Source organism: Macaca fascicularis, chromosome 9, assembly GCF_037993035.2.
Source record: "Macaca fascicularis isolate 582-1 chromosome 9, T2T-MFA8v1.1".
NCBI lineage: Eukaryota > Metazoa > Chordata > Mammalia > Primates > Cercopithecidae > Macaca > Macaca fascicularis.
This window is the reverse complement of record NC_088383.1, coordinates 102,505,581-102,520,215: the sequence shown is the minus strand read 5'-3', so window position 1 is coordinate 102,520,215 and position 14,635 is coordinate 102,505,581. Positions and strand designations below refer to the sequence as shown.

The following is a 14,635-nucleotide window of genomic DNA, read 5'->3' as shown; positions in this document are numbered from 1 at the left end:
AATAAACAGCTTTCTGCTTTCACCGGGAGGCCCTTTAATTGTTACCAAAAATAGGACGGCATTATGTCTTATTAGTGAGTGGGTGGGCGGGTGGGTGGGAGCAGTCATCTTGCATAGGATGTCGGCAATCTCAGAAACCTCTGGGAGTCTGCTTTTCATGTAGCAAACAACCTAGTAAGAAAAACTAGCTTTGGAGCCAGCCCTGGCTGGAAAAAAATGAAGTTAAATGAAACTCTCTCCGCAACACTGGGCTAAAACCTTTTGCTGTTTCTTGCTGAGCCTACCTGGCTGGTGCCATCAGTGAAAGACAAATCAGAACAGATGAAGAATGTGACTTTCAGGGGATAAATGTGAGTAAATACTTTTCTGGCATTTATTAACTGTCATGAATGATTGATTTTCCTATCCCCCTGGGTCCCCCACGTAATTCATTCTCTCCTTCCGTGACAAGGAAGGGAAACAGAAGTGCGGACCCTCTCTGTGTATAATCCACCTCCCTCTCTTCTCCTACCCTCCCTTCTTTGGCAGTAGCACCAGAGGCCTGGAAGGAACTCCCTGCCAGCAGGAGGCGGCCAGCTCTAGCTTCCTGGGGCTTTGAAAAAGGCCTGGCTCAGTCCCGAGGCTGTGACATGCTGGAGGAAATGCTGGACTAAGAACCAGACACCTGGCTTTGAGAACGCAGGTCTGCTGTGAACTCACTGAATCTATTCTCCTGTCTGTACAATGGGGATGATAGTAGAGATATTCTGGAATTAAATGAAAATGACCGGCTATGTTACTCATGTACTCGATAGGTGAGGATGGGCTGTTGGAAAAGAAAATTCATTTAAAGAAGCAATCAAGAGGCCCTGGCCTTGGGGTGGGGTAGTTTGGTGCAAGAGAGTAGGAAGACTCTTGGGATGGAGGAAGAGGAGGAAAACAGTCCCGTGGGTTATTTCACTATGGTGAAGGTGGCCATCCTTCAAGCTGGCACGACCAGCCTGGGATATTAGTCCACATTCCTTTCTCCTCTAGCTTCTTAGACTGACAGTATTAAAAGGACTGCTTGAGCAAATGCTATTTTGACATAACCTCATTCTGCATCAGAGCTCAAAGCATTGCCATTCTACCCTTTCGCTCATGCGGCTGGCCCCATGCTAACTTCAATCCCTTGTTCAGTTCTCTGTAAGCTCTTTGCAGGGCACAGTGGCGTTCATGTGCATTCTCACATTTGATAACTGTCTGTTTACCCCAGAAGACTGCAAGGTCCACGAAGTTAGAGACCCTGCTAGGAACCCAGGGCTTATGTAGCATTGTGCATGTAGCAGGCAACCTGGGTGGCTATACCAGCAACAGCAGAGTGTACAGTCCATTCATGGTCATGCCCAGCCAAATAACTTACAGTTATACCTTGCAGTTCTCATAAAGAGATCTAACCTAGTCAAGGAAGTCAGGGGCCAATTCCCTGAAGAAGCAGTGACTGAGCTGAGTTCAGAGGTAAGGAGGAGTAGCAGAGAGGGTTGGTGAGAACACTCCAGGTAGAGGGAACAGCATACATAAAGTCTGGCTCATGATCTGCAGAGCAATGGAACACCTCTGCAGAATCAGGCAGAGGAGTGATATTATCTGGTTTGTGTTTCAAAAGGACCAGTAGGTTATTATCACTAAGTCAGTTTTTGTGGGGTTGTAAATACTGTGTGCTGTTTTTTACAGAAGGGAAAAAGAAAAACTCTTCATTCAAGAGAAGTCATGATTTTAAAGTATATTCTACGAACGCTTCACTGTCAAGGACTCTGTGGAGGAGGGAATGGAGGACAGTGTTTTTAGAAGCTGTGACCTCTGGGCAAGCCTCACTTTAAACAGTGAAAGTGTCGCTTAAAAGTTGGCTGCAAGTCAGGTTTTCGTCCACTAAACCCTGCTTCAAGTGCCCAGTGGAAACTTGCTCCATAAAATAATTACGTGGTAAAAGTTTTATGGAGGATGGTTTTTATTCAAAGTCACCCCCTAAATCAACTGACTTGTAAATGATGTGTTCTGTAACTACAAAATGAAGACCCCAAGAAGCTTCAGGGACCTCAAAGATCCTGGATTCAATACCTGCATATTACAGACAGAGAAACTGAGGTACGGAGAGGACACACAGAGGCCACCACCCTGCATGAGATGAGCCCCATGGCAGAAACTTGGTTACAATGACTAATGTAATCGATCAGGCTAAGTCGCTCCCTACATTTCACTTTCAAATGTTTCAAATCATGAAGATTGCTTGACTAGCTGTTGGCTTTGTGGTATGAAGACACAGCCAAAGAAAGGGTGAGCAGTCTTTTTCTTTTGACTTGGTAAAGCTAGGAAGGCAAATGAATGAGGGAAAGAAATCATATCCATATTATTCACTTTGCAGCTGTATTTATCTGGCAGTTCAGTTTGTCAGTTCAAGGGGGAAAAGGACCATTGGGGAGGGGAGGGGAGGAGAAACTCTAAGGACAAATTACAATGGGCATTCTGAAAAGACAGTAACTTTTTATTTTTCTATGGCATTTAAGACCCAGACTTGAATTCTTTATTCAATTAAAAACACCCACTAAGGTCAGGCAAAATTTAACCATGTAATGCAGGATGCTGGTGGCCTTTTTGGGAGCAGAAACCACTTCCTGGCTCCAGAACTGGATCTGAGGAGAGACTCAGGGAGATGAGGGCAGGTTGCTGCATTGAAGTCTTGAGAGGACTGAAGAGGGGGCTCCATTGCTGATAAAGCTTCCCATCCTACTGCTCCAGGAAGCCCCAGGGAGCGCAGAGATGATGTGGGAAGCAGGAGGTGGAAGCTTAGGGGTTTCCACCATCTTGGAGGCCTTCAGATAAGGTGTAACCACCCACCTGTGGATCACAATAGGGACCCTGGGGAGAGGGGCTTGGAAAGGATTAAAGCAGAGTTGGAAGGAGGCCCAGGGAAGCCAGGAGGCCGAGCTGAGGCAGGCTCAATGCCCAGTCTGAGCTGTAGAGGAGTAGCTGAGCTCTGCACTTTGCCAGCCATATGACCATGGACCGATTTACCCTGCCTAAGTCACAGTTTTCTCCTGTGTAAAATGAGGATAATAATAGTATGTATCACATAGAGTTGTTGAGAAAATGAAATATGATAATGTATCTAAAAGTGCTTCTTGTGCAGTCTGATATGTGTGAAAGATTTATTATCATCATCACCATCATTCTCATCATGGTTGCAATAGGACTTGCATTCTGAACATGTGACTCCTGGGACCTGGGAAGCAAAGCTCTCAAATAAAAATGAGGTTAGCTGAAGCGTAGATTCACTCTGGGAAGCAGACACTTCTGAGCAGAATGACACACCGTGGCCTTGTCAAGGCTTCTGCCATGGGAAGGAACTAAGTTGCCTCCTGGAAAAAAAAAAAAAAATCTCACCAGTTTGGGTGAGAGTAGGAGCACCCACGCTTGGCCCAAGGACAAGGTCCAGAAGTGGAGATTTAAGGTGGTTGTGAATACAGGATGAAGACTTTTATCAGCCTACTGCCTGTGAGCATATGTAAGTTAAAAGGGAGTAAGAGGAATCTCTTTTGGGATCCCTGTAACAAAATGGGACTTCTCTCTAGTGTGGTGGGCACCACTGCGTGGCATGCAGGTGCTATAAGGAACTATGCACAATCGTGACACCAGGAGCTGCTGAAGAGATAAGGTAAATAATGCTGCCATCCAGGCCTGGGGATCAGACTAAAGTCATGGAATTTTTCACCAGGAGCAGCTAAGCCTTAGTGGCCCAGCAGCAGCTCAGCCTTGATGGCCAAGGAGCAGTGACAGCCCTGCAGACATCAAAGGCACTGGGAAAGGATCCCAACAAGGAGGCAGAGCAGAAGAGAAGGAAAATGAGGGACAAGAAATAATATTTGGGAGCAAATGTACAGTGTTCCCTGGGCATCCTCAGAAAGACTGGAAGGGGGTTCCTGTCTGGGGGCTTCTGGTGGTTCTGGAAGAGCTGTTGAAAGCAGAGTGAGACAGGAACAGCATGTGCCTGGTTATGATCCCAGTTTTCCCCTCAGGCTGGTGTGGCCTAGGAAACACACATTGTGCAAGTAAACAAATCACTATTAGGAGCTTAAAAGATCAAGCTTGGCCTTGCCTCCTTTTACAAACACTCAGACATGCAAACTGGTGTCATTTTAAGCAGCTTTCTCCATAGAGCAGGGTTTGCAAAGCTGCATGTCAGATATGATAGTGAATCGGGACATCAATATCAATCTAGTGAGTAAAAGTAGAATTTGAAAAATAAAATCATTTCGAATACAAAATCAGAGCATATTGCACCAGTAAGGATAACTATTGCCTTGTGAAGGCTTTGTTTCCATTCTTTGTGTATGTATGTAGGCAGAGTTGTGATAGAAATTGTGCTTCTTTCAGTTTACAACCAAAAAAAAAAAAAAGAAGAAGAAGAACAAGAGAAAACAAAAAGAAAGGGAAAAAGAAAAACTGCATGAGAGGATGCTAAAGATCCTTTCCCAACCCAGGAGTCCAAAATGGCAGGGAAATGATGTTGACTCCAATAAATTTCACTTACTGGTTGAAGTTAGCAATTAGACCTGTTGGAATATTGTTTCTGTTCTTCACTGGCTGTGTGAACTTAGGAAAGTTGCTTAGCTTCTCTGTGCCTCATCTGCAACAATGAAGTAAAAATAACAATACTATGTCTGCATTGTTGAAATTAGGATTAGTGATGATGTACATGGAGAGAATGTTGCTAAAAAGGCATTGGACTACTGATAGTTCCCCTGGAAATAAGTGGGAAGTGGGCAGCGGGCCAGATCTTTAAGATTACTTAGCAGTAGTGTGCCATTAGGATTCTTTGGTAGCAAGTGACAGACACTGACTCTACCAACATAAGCGTAATCTTGTTGCCATGGTGATAGAGTGACTCACAGAATCGAAGGAAGGGTTGACCAAGCAGGATTTAGAATGAAGGAACTTGTGAAAGCTTGGGAATCTATGTGGCAGGAGCTAATGGATGATGCCCTCTGGCAAATTCAGTCCAACCTGTTCTTATCCTCATGTTCCTCCCCAAAGGATAGAGTATGATGGACTGAGCTTGTGTCAGGCGCCCTGCCCATTGCCCTGGGAAAGTAAGGCACCTTGACTGGCAATCTCACCAAAAGTGCACATGGTGGGAGAGAGGTGGTTCCACAAAAGCAAGTTGGGTACTGCTGTCAGAGCAGAGAGAACAGGCTGGGCAGGTGAAACTCAGGGATGCTCATTTGGGTAGGAGTGAGGGGCTCTGATACCTAATATCATTGGCCCTTGCCCCTAACTCAATCTCATGGTTTTAAAGAGAAATGACCAGAAGACAATTTAGACAAACAGATATGAATACTTTCTCCAAGGACAGCTAAACTTGCGTGTTCTAACTGTGGAATCCGGATTTTCACCTCTTAGAGTCCATGAGAATAAAACTTGGGCCAAGAAAGGGGTTGAGAAGTAATAATGAAAGCTGACTCCTATAAAATGCGTATTATGTGCCAGCTGCCATTCTAAAGCATTTTACGCATATTAACTCACTTAATCCTCATAATAATCCCATAGGCTAGATAGATATTACCGTTATTTCCCCTATATTAGCAGAAAAGGAAACAGAGGGTCAATAGGTTAAGTTGTGTGCCCAGGGTCCTGTAGCTAGTGAAAGGTGGTGCTGGGATGGAAACCAGGTGTCCTGGCTCTGATGTCCACAGCATTAGTCACTGCTGGTCACTGCCTCTCTGATGGGCTGTGTAGAATGAGGGATACTGTGAGCTGCTTCAAAACTGGTAGTGCCTCACTGGCTGGGCGCTACTATTGTACTACAATTCCCAGCATGCAACTGGGCTGGCTATCATCTTAACCCCTTCTTCACCAAAAGTTCCTCACTGTCTTGGGTAAAATCTTTTTTACTGGCAAAATCTGATCTCCCTCATGGATAATTATGCAATTGAGGCATAAATGTAGATATAAGTGGCAGTAGATAGTGGAGAGGGTAAGATTCTAAGTTAAAATACCCTCCGCATTTTTTAGTATTTGAAGGAAGACATTGGAGATTACTATGGGAAAGATTTTTTTAACTTAGAAATGTGTACTATGAAAACGTCGATGGGGATGTTTTAAAGCACCCATTCTCAAACCTGGCTACACTTTAGAATCACCTGGGGAATTAAAAAAAATACTTAAAGTTTGGGTCACATTTCTAGAGGTTCTGATTTAATTGTTCTGGGGTGTGACTGTTAAAAGCTCCCTGTGAAATTCTACAGAGTTCCCCATGGGTATAAAACAGGAGGCACAGCTTGTCATGCAGTGGGGGCATATGGGGAAGCATCAGGGCTGGTCAGGGGCCCGAGGGAGCAAAGGGAAAATGCAGACAAGAGCCTTTATTGCGATTTCTGCAGGAATGGTAATGCGAGACAGAGTAAACAGGCTCAGGATTGGCTCCTTTGAATAAGTTCAGTGAGCTTTGGGGCATACGGGCTGTCCCTAGTTGTCTGTTACCTGGCCCTGGGGTGATTGGAGCAGGTGGATGGTGGCCCTGAGAGACAGCCCAATAAAGGAAATGGTTGGGGGTATGGACGCTGGCTTGGTTGGTTTGCATTGGAAAGGTGTGCTCTCCCACGTGAGTCATTTACTGTCTCTCGGAATTGGCTAACCCCGGGAGGGGCAGTCCCTCCAAGGTCAGCACAGCTCCAGTTGTCAAAGCATCAGGATACAGAAAATTTAAAAACATGCTTAATATACCCTTCCACTCTTCAGCAGAAAGCAGCTAACTGGGCTTAAAGAGAATTGGCAACAGCTTGAAGCCTGGAGAACCATCCCATTAGGAGTGGTGTTCTGCAGCGAAGGAAGCAGGGGGGCCAGTGAAACCAGGAGGATTTCAGCCCCGGCCCTATTTAGCTGACCAAGATCCCAAACCTGTCCCGGAATGACACCCAGGCGAATGGGAAGAAAGGCGGCAAGTTCTGCTTTAAAAAGCCTCCTTGTAGAGACATCTGCACTCCCATGTTTACTGTAGCACTCTTCGCAATAATCAAGATATGGAATCAAATTAGATGTCCAACAACAGATGAATGGAGAGAGAAAATGTAGCATATATACACTATGGAATACTATTTAGCCATAAAAAAAAAAATGAAGTCCTGTCATTCATGGCAACACGGATGTTGGAACTGGAGGACATTATGTTAACTGAAATAAGCCAAAAACAGAAAGTTAAACACCACATGTTCTCATTCATACATGGTAGCTTAAAAAAGTTGATCTCATAGAAGTAAAAAGTAGAACAGGGGATACTAGAGTCTGGGAAGGGTAGGGGGAGGTGGGGGACATACAGAGAGTTTTGTTAAAGGATATAAAATTACAGCTAGAAAGGAGGAATAAGTTCTAGTGTTCTGTACCAGTGTAGAATGACCATAGTTAACAATAATACAGAGTTTCAAGTAGCTGTAACTAGAAAGAGGATATTGAATGTTCCCAACACAAAGAAATGATAAATATCTGAGATGATGGATATGCTGATTATCCTGATGTATCAAAACATCACTATGTATCCCATGCATATGTACACTTATTATTTGTCAATTAAAAAATAAATTTTTAAGAAAGCCTCCTTGAAGCAGTACCCACAAATTATTTATCTTTCTATACCCGTGACTATATGATCATTACCTGGGAGAAACGGTTAAAATGGTCTTGTAAAAGAGAAAAGTTAGTTTAGAGATGTGGGCTGGTACTTTACTCTTGAAAAATAGAGTTTTTCTTAATTTTTGTTACCAAAGTTAAGTATGCTGAATTTATACATTTCTATGCCTATCTTCAAACTCGAGCAGAACCTGAATTACCCATTGATTGGAGTTTATTGCTTATGTCCCCAAGGGAAGTGCCTCCTCTGGCTCATGCTGGTGGGAGAAATTGAACCAGCCCTGCTTTCTCTCCCGGGGTTTAATTCCCAGCAAAGGAAAAACAATGTAATTCATAATGATGACAATGACAATGACGACAACAACAATAACCAACCTTTAACACATCCTTATAATGTGCCAGACCCTGTTGTAGGTGCATTAGAATCATTACCTCATTTAATCATTGTAACATAGTTCGGTTAATTTGCCCCCCATTTTTCATATGAGCAAACTGAGGCATGGAGAGGCTAGGCAGCATGGCCAAGAATAAGAGGCTGCGCTGGCTTAAAAGTGAGGCATTCAGATATTAGCGTCCATGCTCTTAATTGCTCCACAGCACCATCTCCTTGGATCGCAGTGATTTCCTGGAGCAAAGGTAATCTGATCTTACACAGGAGCAGGCAATAACTGCCTGAGTATAGAACTCCTATGAGGCGATTGGTATTGGAACTCTGAGCTAGTCTAGTTACATAACCAGCATAACCCTTGGAAAAGCTGTCGCACAAGGGAAGGCTGCCTCTGGGACTAGAAGAAAGAATATGCCAAGATCTGGTTCTGCAGTAGATGAGCTGTTTGACCTTGGGCCCAACTCTTCACAGTTAGGCTCTGATTTTCAAAGGAAGTTATTGGGCTGGGTAATCTCTGGAGATCCTGTCCTGTAAGCAGCCCCTGCCAGCACTCCTACTGGGGAGTGATTACCATAAAGACAAGGAAAGTGTTAAGCAGGTTCTTGCACCTCCCAAAGTAAGTAGCAAATAGCTGTTTGGGTGTCCTGAGGAGTTCTGAAAACATTGGGCCTAGTTGCCTCCTGCTTCATCTTGCACCATATGCCTGAAGCTAGTGAATGAATAAACATCACTCATGGCTATTTCTGGATGCTCAAGAAACTTTGAAAAAAAGAAAGGAATGATTATTTCGTGAGGAGAGTATATAGAAGACCCAGGGGAAGACAGGGTAGGGAGGAGAGTGAGGATTCTCTTTGTTTTGATCCTAGAATTCCCATTAGGTGGACTGGAAATGCTAGACTTCCCATTGTTGAACTGGAAACGCTAACATCCTGAAACTCTTAGGACCTCTGCAGGAAGAATTGTCCTGCCCCAAATGCTCTTAGCACCCCCACTGAGAAGGAGTAAAAGAGTTTCTCACAGTGGAAACACTGCGAACCTCTGTGCATTTTTCTGAACATCAATCAATAATCCATTAACTCGGGGAAGCTGAATGCTCTTCATACAGGAATCCAAAATAAATTACAGATATTCTCTAGGAAGAACTGTAGAAAGGTTCTGCGAGCTTGAACAAGGCATTTCATTTCCTTGGGCCTCAGTTTCTTTATCTTTATAGCACTAATATTCTATAACTTCCTAATTTCTCTCCCCAGAAAGGAGAAATAACTTGTAAACACAGAGGCTTAGAAAGAGTTTGTTTTTCCCACTCGGGGCATGCTAGGTGCATGTACTGCAGTTAACCAAAATGCACATGGTAAAGTTTAAGCCAAAAGAATGCAGAATCAGGCCGGGTGCGGTGGCTCACGCCTGTAATCCCGGCACTTTGGGAGGCCGAGGCAGGTCGATCAAGGTCAGAATATTGAGACCATCCTGGCTAACACAGTGAAACCCCGTCTCTACTAAAAAGACCAAAAAAATTAGCCGGGCGTGGTCGCTGGCGCCTGTAGTCCCGGCTACTCCGGAGGCTGAGGCAGGAGAATGGCGTGAACCCGGGAGGCGGAGCTTGCAGTGAGCCGAGATGGCGCCACTGCACTCCAGCCTGGGCAACACAGCGAGACTCCGTATCAAAAAAAGAAAAAAGAAAAAGAAAAAGAAAAAAGAATGCAGAATCAAATTATCCCAGAATATTTTTAATGAGGTATGATTTTAACGATTTAGCGTTTTTTTCTGGAAATATATTTGAATTTTATCAGACCTAAGCACCAAAAATTTAGGTAAGGTCATGGAAGGCCACCCTTTCTAGACTTGAATAGAAATCTACTCAAGAAAAGAAGTTTTTTAGGGGATTAAAAAAAGAATATTCTAAGTCATGGGCAAGGTGAAAATAATCTAGCCAGAAAATATATTTGGGGGTGGTACTAAGGAAAAGCAGTGGCTCTAAGAGGTATTGCCCTAGAGTGGGGTGTGGTTATTGTAATATAAAGTTGAAAATATGATTACTTTTCTATCTTCCTCTGCTTCTTTATGCCTGAATCACTCCCAAGACAGTTCTTGGAGGTTTTCTTTTGTTTTGTTTTTCAACATTTTTATTTTTGAGACAGAGTCTCACTGTGTCCCCCAGGCTGGAGTGCGTGGCGCGATCTCAACTCACTGCAACCTGCGCCTCCTGGGTTCAAGCGATTCTCCTGCCTCAGCCTCCTGAGTAGCTGGGACTACACGCCCCCGCCATCATGCCTGGCTAACGTACATATATATAGTGTTTTTAGTAGAGACGGGGTTTCGCTATGTTGGCCAGGCTGGTCTGCAGTTATTTTTTTTTTAAAAAGATCCTTCTTCATTCTTTCGAGGAAACTATTAACTACTTTTGTTTTGTTTTAGTTTATTGGTTTAAGATTCTGAAGTTAAGAGGAAAATCATGCAACTAATCTGTTCATGCTTTGGAAACTTGAACTTCATGATGTTGGATTTCAGCCTTTTTGCTTTTTCCTTATCCCTTTAGAAGGGATCTGTTTTGTTTTGTTTGGCTTTATACTCTCGTTCTGGAAGAACTCAGAGCTTTCCATTGCTGCTCGTGACTTATGGCCTGCGTTACACCCATTGGTTTCTGTAGGAATGATGACCCAAGAAGCGAAGAATTTGACCGCAGAAAATAGCAAAGCAATGACGAAACTGGTTATGACCACAGGATTAGTGCCCTGAGGGTCCAGGGCAGAAATGGGTGTTAATAGCAGGGAAGCACGAGGCTTCTGCACCAGCCTACTGCTGGCTCACATTCAGCGCTGCCCCTATTGCTCCCAGCAGTGCAACAAAGAAGGCAAAGGAACCCAGGCTTGCTGAGCCCCCTGCCGGCCAGGTGCTTCCCGTACATTGTCTCTATTGATCATTTCACCTGCCCTGTGAGCAAGGTATTATCCCCACTGAAGCTTACAGAGGTTAGACTTGTCCAAGACTATATATTTTGGCTTCAAACTGACTTCTGTCTGTTTCCAAAAATATTTTTCATGTGACTTCTTATTTTTTGATGTATATGAACTTATGGACAGTTCTTGAATTTTTGTCTATGTGAAGCACATATTGTGTGATGTATTTGCATGGGGCCAGGCATGGTGGCTCATGCTTGTAATCCAGCACTTTGAGAGGCTGAGGCGAGTGGATTACCTGAGGTCAGGAGTTCGAGACCAGTCTGGCCAACATGACAAAACCCCATCTCTACGGAAAATATAAAAATTAGCCAAGTGTGGTGGCAGGTGCCTATAATCCCAGCTACTCAGGAGGCCGAGGCAGGAGAATCATTTGAACCTGGGAGGCGGAGGCTGCACTGAGTTGAGAGTGCACTACTGCACTGCAGCCTGGGAAACAGAGAGAGACTCTGTCAAAAAAAAATGTCTGCATGGTATTGTTTGCTTATATGATGTTTAGAGCAAGAAAATGACTGAGGCTGACCACACTCTGGCTCTGGAGGCTTTCTGGGGATACCTGGAGGACTCTTCTGGTCATACCAATCCACTAGGATGCAGCCTAATGTGAAGATTACAACTCAAGTCTTGGCTTTGCTATTTAGCAGCTGAGTAACCTTGGGCAAGTTTTCCTACTCTCTCAGCCTCAGTTTCCTCATATATGGCATGGAAATAATACTAGTGCTTCTCTTACAGGATCACTGTGAAAAGAACATGAGATGCCCTTTGCAGGCATATGGATGGAGCTGGAAGTCATTATCTTCAGCAAACTAACACAGGAACAGAAAACCAAACACCGCATGTTCTCACTCATAAGTGGAAGCTGAACGATGAGAACATGGACACGGGGGGAACAACTCATACTGGGGCCAGTGGGGGGCAGACGGGGAGAGGAAGAGCATCAGGATAAATAGCTAATGCATGCTGGGCTTAATACCTAGGTCATGGATTGATAGGTGCAGCAAACCACCATGGCACACATTTACCTATGCAACAAACCTGCACCTCCCGCACATGTACCCCAAAACTTAAATAAAATAAAATTTTAAAAGGACACGAGATAATGTAAGAAAGTAGTTAGCACATAGAAAGCTGTCACTATTCCAGTATGTCTCCTACTACCCACGGTGCCCCTTATATAAGAGCGCCCTCCTGAGGCTGTCAGAATAACTGGGGGCAAGACAGGGACTGAATGGGGACACCAGGCCTGAAGAGTGGGGAGAACAGACTGGAATGGATTCCTGACCGAAACTACACCTGCTCAACCCCAGGCCTGTGTAATAGGCACTTCCACTTTAGTGTAAGGGTAGATCCCAGAACCCTGAAGAAACACAGCCCAGAGCTGGCATCCTTCTGGCCATTTGCTAGAGTGGAGCCAGATTTCAGAGGGCTCTCTCAAATGACAATGTCAGCACTAGGAGCTGATGGTTAAAGCTTTGCAAGAAAACAGCATCCAGTCTCTTCTTTTGCTACTCTCATGGGCCAACATGAAAGTGAGTTATGATGGACACAGGCCTTGCTTAAGTGGTGAATCTACTGTCCAACCTTTGACTATAATTATGTTGCTCAGATTAGAACTAAGTAAACACTGGATTTGTTTTGTTTTTTTACTACGAGCAAGTGAATCTTATTTCTTACTCAGCATAGTTGTCCAAGTTTGTTTATTCAACAAATGTTTAAGCGTGTTCTCTATGTGTGGCACACGTGGCACTGGGCATTCAGTAGAAAGCTAGAGGCCGGGTGTGGTGGCTTATGCCTGTAATCCCAGCACTTTGGGAGGCCGAGGCAGGTGGATCACCTGAAGTCAGGAGTTCGAGACCAGCCTGGCCAATTTGGTGAAACCCTGTCTCTACTAAAAATACAAAAATTAGCTGGGCATGGTGTCACATGCTTGCAATCCCAGCTACTTGGGAGGCTGAGGCAGGAGAATCACTTGAACCTGGGAGCCGCAGGTTGTAGTGAGCTGAGATCGTGCCATTGCACTCCAGCCTGGGCAACAAGAGTGGGACTGTCTCAAAACAAAACAAAAAAACAAAAAAGAAAGCTACGCTCACAGAGTTCCTGCCTTCTACTGGAGGAGACGAGCAATTTAACAAGAGAAAACAAGTGCGGTGAGGGCGATGTGCAGGCTGGCAGAGAAGCAATAGTCGCACAGAATCCTGACTACGGTGTAGGGACGGTTTGAACTAAACCCAAAGGGCCCTGACTCTGCCTTGATCCCTCCAGAAAGCCTCCTAGGGCCCCAACTTCCCTGTGCATGTCAAGTGACCACAGCGGTGGGCAGCATCCCACCTCAGCCTCTTCTCCCAGTGAGATCTGGGAAACCTCCTCCTTCCTTTGCCTCTGAATCCTCACAAACATGACCAAGGGTTTTGAGGCATAGTTTTTAGGAAAAAAACCAGGGAACAAGGAGAATAATAATAAACAAGAAAAAAAGTACAAGAAGTAAAAGGTATCATGCCTTACTGGGCCTTGCTTAGGTGGTGAACATTGTACTAAGAATCTTTCTATGTATATTACACTGTGTCATTCATTTCTCTGCGGTTGGTACTGTTGATATGACCATTTTTCCAGATAAGGCAACTGAGGGTAAAGAGGAGAAAGAAATAGGTCATAAACCTAACCAAAGGCAGAGCTATGATTTGAACCCAAGAAAATGTGAAAGTAAATTGATCATTTCTTTTTTTTTTTTTTTTTTTTTTTTTGAGACGGAGTCTCGCTCTGTCACCCAGGCTGGAGTGCAGTGGCCGGATCTCAGCTCACCGCAAGCTCCGCCTCCCGGGTTTACGCCATTCTCCTGCCTCAGCCTCCCGAGTAGCTGGGACTACAGGCGCCTGCCACCTCGCCCGGCTAAGTTTTTTTTTGTATTTTTAGTAGAGACGGGGTTTCACTGTGTTAGCCAGGATGGTCTCGATCTCCTGACCTCGTGATCCGCCCGTCTCGGCCTCCCAAAGTGCTGGGATTACAGGCTTGAGCCCCCGCACCCGGCTAGTAAATTGATCATTTCTTAAGGGCAATTTCATTTTATTTTATTTATTTTTTGCAGGGGCAGTAGAGGGAGACATTGCTGTTCCCAGAAAGGGGACTTTAGGGAGAATAAAGAAAGGAATCATTGATAGGAGTGCTAAATCCTCCAGTACGTGGTAGTGCTGGCCACAGAAGGAGCTCAGTAACTATTGAATAAGGCAGTGAGGGAGGGCATGAGGAAGGGAGTGAGGGAATGAGTGAGGCCCCTCCCAGCCTACCAGGACATTGTACGGCTTTTCTCTCATGAATCCCAGTCACAGGCCAGCTGCCTGCATTCTCTTTTCTTCCATCTTGCAGCTGCCAGGCATTCGGGGTAGCTTGGTAGTTGGTGTCCACCACTCTCCTCAGTCCCTGAAATCCTCATTCTTATAACACTGCTGTACCTGGGACTTGGTCTCCATGGCTTCTCCAGATGTTACTGCCCTGGAAGGCAATCCTACAGGACCATTTTATTTTAAGGGTGAGAGGGCTATAGTAGTTTAAGACCCCTGGTGGATGCCTGAAACCATGGATAGTACTGAACCCTATATATATTATACTAAATTTTGATTTTTTGTTTGTTTGTTTTTGAGACAGGATCTTGCTATGT

General features: G+C 44.6%; 1 long non-coding RNA gene across 3 annotated transcripts; it reads left to right on the top strand.

Annotated features, from left to right (window-relative positions):
* The first annotated feature begins 96 nt into the window (after nucleotides 1–96).
* On the top strand, nucleotides 97–4,458 carry LOC102139205 (uncharacterized). 3 transcript variants are annotated; one of them, XR_010578048.2, is made up of 3 exons: nucleotides 97–350; nucleotides 532–682; nucleotides 1,693–4,458. It is a non-coding gene; the product is annotated as an uncharacterized lncRNA (long non-coding RNA). The 3 variants fall into 3 exon arrangements; XR_001493551.4 differs by having other exon boundaries at nucleotides 529–682; XR_010578049.2 differs by having other exon boundaries at nucleotides 529–794.
* The last annotated feature ends 10,177 nt before the right edge of the window (nucleotides 4,459–14,635 follow it).